The sequence below is a fragment of the Poecilia formosa genome, unplaced genomic scaffold (assembly GCF_000485575.1).
Source record: "Poecilia formosa unplaced genomic scaffold, Poecilia_formosa-5.1.2 Scaffold4, whole genome shotgun sequence".
Classification (NCBI taxonomy): Eukaryota; Metazoa; Chordata; class Actinopteri; order Cyprinodontiformes; family Poeciliidae; genus Poecilia; species Poecilia formosa.
In genome coordinates, this window is record NW_006799943.1 from 3278334 (window position 1) to 3290550 (window position 12217).

At 38.6% G+C, this 12217-nt stretch overlaps 1 long non-coding RNA gene across 1 annotated transcript in view; it reads left to right on the forward strand.

The window, feature by feature from the left end:
* The window catches only part of LOC107837158 (uncharacterized), a 294598-nt gene that overhangs the window by 83039 nt on the left and 199342 nt on the right, over window positions 1-12217 (forward strand). The gene's annotated exons all lie outside the window — the stretch shown is intronic.

A 12217-nucleotide genomic window follows, 5' to 3' on the forward strand; every position in this document is an offset into this window, starting at 1 on the left:
TTTACATCATGTTATAATGTTATTTCCTCATCAAAAACATACCAGTGTTGTCTTGATTTTTTTTCATGCATGTTTCCCGTGGCAACCATTCATCTGTGCAAATCGTCTAGGTGGATCTAGCCCCACCTTTGAGGATGAAGCTCCCCCTCGGACCTACAGTCTCCAAGCTTCTGCCTCTCAGAGCAGCCCTCCCTGCAACTTCCCCATTCAGCTCCTTCAGACTAGCCAGCAGGAATTAGCAAACACCTGGTTGAACTCCATCAGCTGAGCTCATTATACCAACTATGTCTCAGTGCAACACTGGTAAAAACACTGTTAAAGGGTTAATAGAGGAGCCATTTTGTGATGACTTCCTGAAGGCGGAGTTTCAGAAAAAGCAGGAGTTTCTTAAAGAGACAGAGGCCTAATATTAAGAAGTTAACTTACAAAGTCAAATTGCTCTTAGTTATCCTTTGTTATCCTACTGTACGCTTAGATGAGGACATACTGACCATTTATCCTCACTCTGATACATTCTCCTACTACTCTCCTATATTGCAATGCTTGACCTTGTTTCAATTATTTTTTATTTATTTATTTTTTTAGATAATTGTCCCTCATTGAGGGATTTTAATGTTTTGGTTTATTCAGCTTTTGTTTTTGATCGACAAGTTTTGTGCTTTTAACCTCCCTTGGTTGTAACTAAATATTAAATGTTGGTGTGTTGTTTTTATTGTGACTTGCTTTATATTTAATTCCTCATTTGGACATGAATAAAGATCTGAATCTGAAGTTGTGCCTACAGTGTAACCCTGGAAGAACTGTGGCCAAAATACATTTTAAAAAGTTGATGTGACATTTGCTCTCACAATAAATACACCTCCTATTCAACTATTTTAGCAGTCCAATAAGGTATTTTATTTATTTTGTGTTAAGACTTAATGTTAACTTTGCATTACAAAGATGGAAAAATCTTGAGCTAGTTAGATTCTAGCTAGCTGCAGAGACATCAAGAGAATACCTACAGATGGAACTGCATTCTTTGAGCTCTTTTTTTTTTAAACTGTTGCTTTACTTTCATTTGTACTTCATTTCTGGAGTTTGTATGGATATTTTTCCTTTAATTGTAGGGAGTTACAAGGAATAGATGAGATGGAAGGAAGTAAATTGCATTTCAATATGAAAAATAACCCTGTCTAACCGTCTAAGAGAATCTGTGGGGGAGTTCTCCTCTGAGAGCAAGACTTAAGCAAAGATCATACGAGGACAGAGAGAAGACGGAGTGCAGAGGCTGCTGATGCAACTTCATCTTTGTTTTGTAAAGCCTTAAGTCAGAGAATTGTCTGCAGCTGTTTTCAGTTAAAAATTGATAGGTACCATAGGACATTTGGTCTATTACAAAGTCTGAGCAAATAAGCCCACAAGACAACAATACTTGCTGTCCAGCTCCAGATATGGGCAAAAAACCCAAAACAACCTCACAAAATTTAAATCCTTCTTGAATTGTTGCACCCTGAAGAACGGCTGAATTTGGTACACACCACATTCATTCAGACATGTAGCTACTGCACATGTATGCTGGTGAGCAAAATGAGATAGGAATGACCTATAATTTTTATTTCTTCCTACTAGGAAGGCTAAACGAATAAACCTTTTTTTTGACCTTTTGAGTTTTCAACGTCTCATTAAACATGCTGGATTTGGAGCTATTAGCAGCCTTTAGAAGGACTCGATGACCTTGATTTTCCAGAGATGGAAACTAAATAAATAAATAAAGTTGAACTTAAATCACAAAAATATGACACCAAATGTTTGACTTTAACTCTTGGGCTGAGATTGGAATAACAATTAGCCATTGATGTTGGCTAATAGATCACTGGCTAATAATTGAATCTCCCAGCAGGTATTCAGGCCTACAACAATAACGTCTGTCCGGATATCAAACCGTCCATCTGTCTGTCGGTCCAGACAGTTTGATATCAAGTGTGAAATCAAACTGATCCCCTGATGTTTAGAGCCTTTATTTCTGTTAACTATTAAGTTAACACACAGCTAAAGAAAACATTTACTGTAAGATTAGAATAATATCTGCCTAAAGATAGGCAGGTCCATAGGTACATTTAATCTGACAAGTTTCATTGGAATGCATATTCCAATTTATTAAATGTGTATGTAATGCATATATGTGTGGATTTGTGTTTGATTCACTGTTCTTCCTCAGTTCGTATTAAGAGTTCTTGAAATGTTCTCCATTGTAACGAGTTTTTGCTACAATCACAAATTAATGTGCTTAAGCAACCTGTTGTTTTGTTTGTTCATGACCACAACATATCAGCTAATCAGCTTCACAATCTGAATAGTTGATCTGAAAGTCATTACAAAAAGCAAGTGACACAAATACCAGTTTGAGAACCACAGTTGTAAAACATTCAAACCGTCAATCAGGACCTCTTACTGGGTCTTTCAGAGGTGCTAACTTGTAACTTTGACCAAATACACAGAAAAGTTAAATTGGAGAATTTACAGTTTTCTCTAACAGGGTGAGTCCCTTAGAAAAACTTTTTGGGAATCGAACTTCTTTGTTATTTTTCTTTGGCAGAGCGATCTTGTTAGAGAGATGTTCATTTTCCAAGCTGACTATGTCTCCAGAAAAGTGCCAGGGTTGCCAATCATCCTGCATGAATTCTGTGGGAAACAGAAAAAACTTTACCTACCACAACCAGAGAACTTTTTAAGGAGACTTCTTTTCCCAAAGGCCAAGTAATGTTTGCCCCTCTTACACAAGGTTTTCTTGTCTGCTGTCAGGCTGGTGGTTTGGTTGAAAGGTTGACGGGAGGAGAATGTGAGCGTGTCTCTTCTCTGAAAAGCACTACAAACTTCAGAATTGACATTTGGCTCATTATTTGAAACTGGTAAGAAATAAACATAAAGTAAAAACATGAGCTGAGTTAAGATTCCGTGGAAATGAAAACGTGCGGTTCTCTGTTTATGTGCCCTGTGACTCTAAAATTCCCGATCTCCAGAGATCCATAATCTCTAATGAGTCTTCACAGTGATGTAAATTAGAGTTCTTGGTGAACAAAAAGAAACAATCCATTCCAACCCTGAAGCACCGTGGCTGCATGGATCTAATTAATTTCATGCACAAGCATTGAATTAGCATTTCCCTAAAGCTGAATCTGGTTTGGAGTTTTGTTTGTCTCTAGCAAAAAAAAAACCCCAAATAACACAAGAGTTTGCAGAGTATGTGTTTGTCCTTAAGGGAGGTGTGTGTGTGTGTGTGTGTCCCTGTAAACGCCCCAGTTACTTAAAACTCAGTGCTGTAGAAGAACCGTGACGGGACCCTCGGAGAAGTGCAAGTCCCTGAGGAACTGACTTGGCTGTTATCCAATGCATTTATAGAACACCGCCGGGGCCTGATAGATGAGTGAGCGGGAACACAGACCCTGTGTTCTGGTGGCTAACAAGGAAACTCAACGGAGAAAAACAACGTTGAACTCAAGCTGCTCTCGCATTGTTTCCTATCCTACCATCTAGGAGTGTTGGAAAAACATCTTAATAAAGAAAAAATCAAGCATAATTGATTGAAGATCAAGTTCTGTCAAGCTTTAGAAGTTGGGGTTGCTTTCAACCTGGGCTACTGCTTTTGTATAGTATGTCTGTAGCAAAATAAAGGGCTGACTTACTTTTCCTGTAAAATCACAGAACATTTTATTTTCTTCCTTTTTAGAAGTACCAACTGACCATCTTGAGATCAACCTCTATGCTCCTAAGAGGTCAGGAGCATATTACTTCTCTGCATGGCATAGCATAAGAGAAATAATCTTACTATTAAATCATTGCTTTGAAATTTGATCCAGTAGCGGTGGTGCATATGCACAGTATGTGTCCACTAGTGACCATGTTCATTAGCCACTTTTTTGATTACCTAGCTTGCTTGTGTACACAAATTGTGAATCATCAACAGACCACTACATCACGTAGTGGAGTCTCTCTGATTGGTTGATGCTTCTGGTCCAGCTACAAAAGTTAAACTTTAGCATCTACCGCTTTGGATGTGCAGTACGTGTGTCAAACACTCAACATCTGAAAAGATGAAGCAACTGATACGCAAAACACTTCTAGACGTGTCATTAGACTTCTCGTCATTGATCTAATTATGGTTGTAATGTTGGTTACCTTTATCAATACAGTCACACAATTCAATGATTCAGAATCCCAAATCTTAGACTTAATTTTAGACCCAAGACTTAGTTGTTGATTGTTCAGTAGGTTTTTAAGTAGGATTGGATGATTTAATAGGTCTTGATTTCAGTAAGATTAAACTCTCGTTTACAGAAAAATGTGCTGAAAATTTTCCGCTGTTTCTTGGAAAATTGTTTAAAAACTTTGAAGAAAATAACTAACTGTGACTTGGATCTCGATGGACCTTAACCTAAAACCTAATACAGGGGCGTTTGTCTCTGAGCAGTGCGAATATATTTTCTTGGTCTCAACTAATGTCTCCAAAGAATAGTAGGCATTTTATAAGAACAAGCTAAAAGAACCTTGGTCCAGTGGGCCAAAGATTTCACCCTGCAGATCACTCTTCTGGGGGAGGGTACTAAATTGAGTAAAAGGGAAATTACAAGAAATGAACTTTACGCATGTGGTGAAGATCATCCAGAACCTTTTGCTGGTTTCAACATGTCCTAAGATGCCTTTTAAAAGTTCCAAGATTTACTCTGTGTTTACTTGGTGTTCCAAATAACTTCTACTTTTCCAAACAAATTGTAACTGTAGTTCTTTCTTTGGCATTCCAGAGCCACATTTATTGGGATGTGAGAGCATAATTCTGCCAAGAAGAAAAAAAGAATCCATCAAGAGAGCTGACATATTTCTTAAAGGAAATGTATTTTTTTCTACTCAGGCATATGTATGCATATTTTATAATGTAACTCTCCAGCATCATCTTTCTTGAGAACAAATTATAAAGAACAGTAGTAATGGTAAATTGAAAACGGGACATTTTAAAGTACTAACTATATATCTTGGCTGTTAGAACGCTTCCCACTCCTGTTTTCATGCTGAACCATCGCAGCACAGCAATCTACAGGCTCTATGTTCATATTTTCCTTTGTAAAGTGCAACTGAAATTACATACATGAACATACTGTCCACAGCAGACCACACCGAGGCAATGCAGTGCAAGGTGGCAGACAGTAGACCTGCTTGTTTTTAATTGGCAGTCCTCACCAGGTGACCATTTTATATTTATTTTGTAGTGATGCACCTAGAAGTGCTCATCAGGTCAAAGGTTAAAGAGCAAAGATGTGTAAGAAGGTTGTTTTTCATTTGCACATTCGGCACCAGAAGGAGTCTGACTTCTGAGTTGTTGGCAGGTTTCAAAAAGATATTATTAAAGAGAACTTGTTATGCAGAATTTGCATTTTGAATGTTTTTGTACTTCCATTTTGGATTTCTATTACTTCCAAAAACAGAGCCAAAAAAAAAAGAAGAAAAAAAAAACAACACCCAGCAGATTTTTCAGATTAAGTTGGTATCTGGAATATTATTTATTTCAAAAACTTTTGGAATGTAACGGCACAAATCAGCAGCAACTGCCCATCTCCTAGCCAACCCAGCGAACTAGCAACCAAAGTTTGGTCAGCTGGTTTTACTGCTGTATGCGCTGTACAATGGCTGCTGGAAAAGAATGGCTGCATCATTTAAAAGCTGAAGTTGGACCTCTTGTGCAACCATCCAATGTATAAATGTGCATCAGTTTGCAGGTAATTTCACATGCAAATGTAAGTGTGGAGTTGGGGGGGCGTGGCTGGCAGCAAATTTAGATTTAAAGTGACAAGAGGTCCTAAAAACAGCTCATTCTGAAAGGAACTCAAAATAGGCAGAACTGAGTAGATTAATATATCATCTGAGAATGATTTTGTGCAAAAAATGTAATGAATATGTGAATATGACCTTTTATAATATGTTAAAGGAAGCAACTGGTCACCTTCAATGGTAACTGTTGAGCAAAGTCAGAATGTTTATCTATTAGCATATCTAGCTTATAGCATCATGCTGTTGACACATTTTGTCATGTCAAAACTCCAAGTAATTGTATATGTATTAATAATGATTCTTCTTTTCAACAGTTGCTACATTTTTGGCCGTTCCACTACCTACATTAAATATCTCTTTACCTGTTGGGCCTTCAGTGCTCTGAGACAGTTTGGTTGCCAACTTTGCAGCATTCAGCTCCTGGACTAAATTTTAAAATATAGAGGACTACTGCTGAAAATACCACTGATGTAAATTGGGAGGGTAAACTAAAACTTTAAAGTTTTCTAAAATAAATCAAACATGAGCTGAAAAGATGATAAAATGTGTTCTCTAGAATAGAGGGGATTATCCAGAAAGATCTCCGTGCTTCTTAGTATGACTAATTATTTCCTTTAAAATGAGGACTAACTTAAATTTAAATTAAATTTAAATTTAAGTTAAATTTAATTTAACTTAAATTTAAGTTAATATTTTTTTAACTTAAATTTAAGTTAAGTTAAAAAACTTAACTTAAATTTAAGTTAAGTTAAATTTAAGTTAACTTAACTTAAATTAAGTTAAGTTAATTTAAATATTTTTTTATTATTATTACAAAGGGAATTAATGGAACGGCCAATAAATGTCATTATAACTCATATCCAAGTATATTCTCTGGTAGTCGTCAGTCTTGCAACAACTCTGAAGAGGTTTCAAAAAGATACTGACATCGTTGCTGTAACAGTCTAATAGTTCAATATCTGGGCAGCAGAGGCAATATTCCACAGTAACACATTCTTGATGACACCACCAGTTGTTGGCAAGCACAGCTAATCCACATCATTTGCTTTTGATGCTCCTCTTTAAATCTGTTTGGGTTTAGAGGTTTTATTTTATTATTACACCTTCTAACATACAAGCCAGGTAAATGAAACAGCTCTGCAAATAGTGGATGTTTGGAGCTGAAGAAAGCCTGTTGTTTAAAATGCTGAGTTGATGTTTTTTTCTTCTTGTTTGTTTATTAGTTATTGCCAGAGACTGTTAAAAGCTTCATGATCCATCTTTAACTGTGTTTACTCAAGAGTTAAAGTGTGTTTACACATGCAAATTCAAGTGTGTGTGTGTGATTTGTGCCCCTTGAGAGGCTCCTTCCTGTTCTCTCCCAGGGGCTGAATCAGTGTAGTGGTATGAAGTGCAGTGCATGTTACATCACACACACACAACTCATCACACTCTGAGGAGGCCGAGGACAGGAAGAGAGAGCGGCTCACACAACAGTCTGCTGCAGTTGTTTGTGTGACAGACGTTTAGCAGAAAGTAAAAGCAAGCAGACCAGCTAGAGGAAAAATGCATCGTAAGCCTTTGCATAAGTCCTGGCTCTTGAGGTTTTTCACATTTTGCTACAAATAAACACTTCGATGGATTTTGGCTCATAATCTGAACAGGAATGAAAATATAAATGGTTTTCAATCCCTTTTACAAGGAAATGTCCCAAAACCAATTTGTTTCTCAAGGTGTCTGCACACCCTTAAATTAAAGCCTTAAAATGTCTTAAACTCAGTTTTAAAAAGCAAGTTAGTCTTAAATATATTAATCACAGGTCTTAAATTTTGTCCCTGGAGTTTTTTTTCACCCGGGGGCTTTTCAGACAGGTAAAAGTTTGTCATATACTGACATCTTCATTGCGTTGTTTGTGTTACCAGGCTACTGGTAATTAGCTGCTAACATATGTTTGATATGTAGCTAGAGCTAACTTTTTTCCCTCCGTCATGGGCGATAGAACTGACCATAATACGATAAGTGCAAATTTATTGCCAGTGGCTGACTTCTGCTGCCAACTCATACAAGGATACATTCAAAATTATTTTTAGACTATGCACTTAACATTTGTTTGATTTGTTTGTCATAGTTTGCTTATATATTATTTATGAATTCAACTAATAGATCAGAGCTAGAATAAAAGGTTCTCTTTTCCATCTGTGGTTTACCAGACAAAAACCCCGATGTATACTAAGCTGCAAATGAAGGAAAAAGGGAAAAAATGAATCATCTAGGGATTTTAGATTTAGTCACAGATTGAAAAGAGTGCATGACCTAGAAGTCCGAAACTACACCAGAAACCAGTGAAACACTCTGGGAGATTAGCCACTTTAAATCGAGCGACAGTCGCAGGGCAGCAAACCCATTTAGGCTCATTTGTCACCATAGTTGCTCCCTAAAGGCCCCTTCATTGTTGCTAGACGTGTCGGGGCCACGTAAAGTTTGAATTAGACCAGGCGCCCGATTAAAACCACTGGGGTAAAATTAGGCATGAGGCCTGGCTTTCTCTCCCAGCCTGTTTTTTTTAGGGGATTAGACGACTTTTTAAAGTTATTGGAGGGCTAATACGCATGATTAACACAGCTGATTATTGTGAAAATGGAGGTGCATTTTATTGGCCTCACCTTAAGGGGTCCGGGCTGCTGCTTAGGGGGAATGGTGTTCAGTAGTTTACTTGAACAAGCTCACTCAAGGTCCAGTGAGGAATGATAATGCCTTATTTAACGCTTGCTGTGCAGATAGCATGCAGTGAACTGTGGCTGAACTATAAGAGCTCAGGGCTGGAAGCTAACAGCCTATAAAAGTTGTTTGAAATACAGTATTTGGGGGGAGCTTTTGCTTTTTTTAAATTTACTTTTACCCATGAGACAAAGCGTCCTATGCAGACAGTAAAACACAATAAATAAAGAATTGGTGTAAAAGAATTCATTTGCAAACGTTTTGTTAATTTGGACCATTTATAAAAGTAAACATACAAAAATGCATCATGAATTCATGGAAAACATTTCTAACAATTTCTAAAGCTTCAAATCTACAAATTTGGGAAAAAATGTAACTCAAGAACTGGATGGATATATGTATACAGGTGAAGAAAGAGTGGAAAAAATGACTTTTTCCATTCCTAATTTTTTTTTTCCCTTCTCAAAAAAATATTTCAAATTTCACACTTTTCCAAACGTTTCTGAAAGCAGGCAGGAAGTGACGTGATTGATGTTCTGTTGGCCTTTAAAAGAGAAACAGATTCAGAAAAGACCTCCGTAAATAATAATAATAATAAAAAAAACCAGTCTGAAAACACTTGCGTTGACTAATTGGACCAGTAGCCGTGGTGATGGAGTGACATCATGTCGTCATAAACAGGTGACTCATCCGGTTGGTTGCTCATGGGAACGTTTTAATTAAATGTCCACACCCATCCTGGGCTGCAATTAGTTAGTTGCAGTTGAGGGGCTGTTGTCAATGTTTACGATGTGTTGGGGGTACAGGAGGCAGGCCTGTTGTTACCCCTCTGGGTCAAGGTCAGAGGTCAAGGAGCGGGGAGGGGCTGACCAGAGCAGAATTGAACAACCTGGAGGAAATGATGGCAGCCAATCTTTCTGCTGTGACTGTTTGTGTGTTACTTTCACCACAAAGGTCATCTGGTAGTTTTCAGGCCTGTCTGGATTTGACAGACAGGAATGAAACGTGGAGAGATTTTAAAATGGAAGAAATGGAAACACAGATTAACTCCTGCTATCTTTAGGGCCCAGGTTTATGTGTTCATCAACTGCTTTCCATCCGTTCAAGTCCTGTGGCAACGCCGTTCCAAAAATGTTTGCCACGGTGGTAATACTCGGAAAATACTTGGTATCTACTTAAGAAAACTTTGAGAAGCACTTCTTTACACAATGAAACACCTCCTGTAAGAACTTATACTTTACCTTGAATGCTTTTTGTAAGATTTCCACTACGAGTTGTAGTATTAACTTAAAGTTCATACGCAGTGCCTAATTTTGTGTGCTTGTGATGAAAAATCAAACTTGATATATGGAACAGATTCTAATGGAAGAACATCACACTAGACAAATAACTTAAATTTAATAAGTTTAGCCAACAGACTCGACATACCATGAAGATGTATTGGTAGGTCCAAAGTATACAGGACAAAAAACTACACAAACAGATACTTACAACTAAGGGCAGCATCCATGCTCTGTCAGAAGCTGAAGAGTTGACACTTAGTCATGGGGTTGCAGGCCGTTCGTATTGCACACACCATTTGTACACGATGTAGACCATTCCAGAGACACTCCTCCCTCTTCACACCTTACATATAGGTGTTTCCTGAAAGATGATAGCGACAATTTCATAGTTTCACAAGCCGCATTCCTTAAGGGGCAAAGTCTGGCAACTTTTGGATATGTCCCCTGGTTTGAGCCCCTTCCTTCCCCTCCATCCAACTCTGTTGTTGTGTCCTTGGGAAAGATACTTTGCCCACCTGGCCTGCTGCTGGTGGTAGGGACCGGTGCAGTCTGACCCAGGGCAGCTGTTGCTACAACCCATTAGCTTGCCACCATCAGTGTGTGAATGTGTGTGTGAATGGGTGAATGACTGAATGTAGTGTGAAGTGCTTTGGAGTCTTCTGGACTTGATAAAGTGCTATACAAGTAAAGTATGCAGGCAAGCTCTACGGAGCTCTGCTGATGGTGTGCTAGAAGTTGGCCCCTGACAACTGGAGTTTGAGATCACTGCTTAAGATTGACTAGTTAACCTAACATACATGTTTTTAGACTGAGCGGAAGCCGACGTACCGGGAGAAAAGCCATAAATGCCCCAGGAAAACATGCAATCTCTATGCAGCAAGACCCTGTTGGTAATTTAAATTCAGGACATTCTTGCTGCAAGGGAACAGTAATTTTGAATTGTCAAGACTTAAGGTGCTTCCTCCCCAGAGCTCTCACACTGAAGGTATGGCTCTGGATTAAACATCTTTCTGTCTCAGCTGTCTTGCTCCATTTTCAGTGTCTTTGCTGAGGTTCTGTGTATAGCATGTTACACCTGCCTTAGACTTTGATTCAGCGCTCTGATGTCAGGTTTTATGGAGATGTATACATTTTCTTGATATGAGCCTGATGATTCTCTCTCCAGACTTGTGAATACAAAAGGATCTCATATTCATCAAAGGGACAAACGTTGCTACCTCCAGCTTGTTTTGTATGAACCGTTGCAGCAGCTGTATGATCGGCCAGCATTCCACAACAGCCCAGGAGGAGATGGAGTTGGACAAGAGTTTTCTCAGAGGGGTTCCAATTTATCAGTACTGAGGGAGGACAGTTGACACAGCATTCATCAGAGCCACATCCTGCTTCAGCAGTCTTTTCAAGAGGGAGCTTGGAGCGTGTGTAAAACCTCACTGTCTATAAAACACAGGCACGGGAAAATATCCTGAATCAGACAGACTTAAAAGAACAACCCATCCACCAAGAACTGTGTGCTTCACTGATTCATTGTGTATTTGTTTTCCAGTTTATGGTTTAAACAAGAGGAACACTTCTTGGACACCAGTTGCTTCAAGGCATTTCTCTTTGACAAAAGCAACTGGTTTGGTCAACTGAGAGAGAACCCAGTGGATGTTGGAGCCTGTTGGGTAGTTTGTCTGATTCTACAGTCACCACTGAATAAATATGAATAATACTGAATAATACCAGAACCCTGAAGAACCATACAGGGCAAATAAGTAGGTGTGACTGACCCCATGGGGTAACACTTGTCTGTGACACATAGAACAGACCGCTGATCGCTCTGTCTGAACAACATATAATCATGAGATGATGTCGACATGGTGACGCTACTGATGTCTACGACTGGTTGAAAGGTGGTTGGGGTTGATAAACTGAGAAAACCAAACCTGATTTTTAATGCCTTTGGATGGAACCCATAGGCTAAAAAGATACATTTCACCATATTCTTATGGGCTAAATAAAGACATGGACTGTCAAACCCTAAAAATAAATTGAAATGACATTTCTTAGAGAAACGGTTACCTGGTCATTTCCTTTCCACGCAGTTCTGCTTGATTCTCATCTCCCTTCAGTGCTCCATCTGGGATTTAGCCCTTTGAGTAATACAAAGAGTTATGTATCTTTTCTGCTGTATAAGTAAATATCTGGCTTTAACTCTACATTAATGAACTCTAGAGGCTTACCTAGCTCTATCTGTAAAACAGAGTTCCTTTGAGTAAACTTTTCACTGTCAACAGTGACCGTAACTTCCAGCTTCCCTTCAGACAAATTAAGTGACTATCAGTTGTTTCTGACACAGCTGGAGGTCTATTTGTCCTGGTGTTTACTGGGGGCTTTTCTCTTTGCATTGACGCATGTAGTTGCACTGGCCTGTTACCAGGTGTGAAATTGGGTTA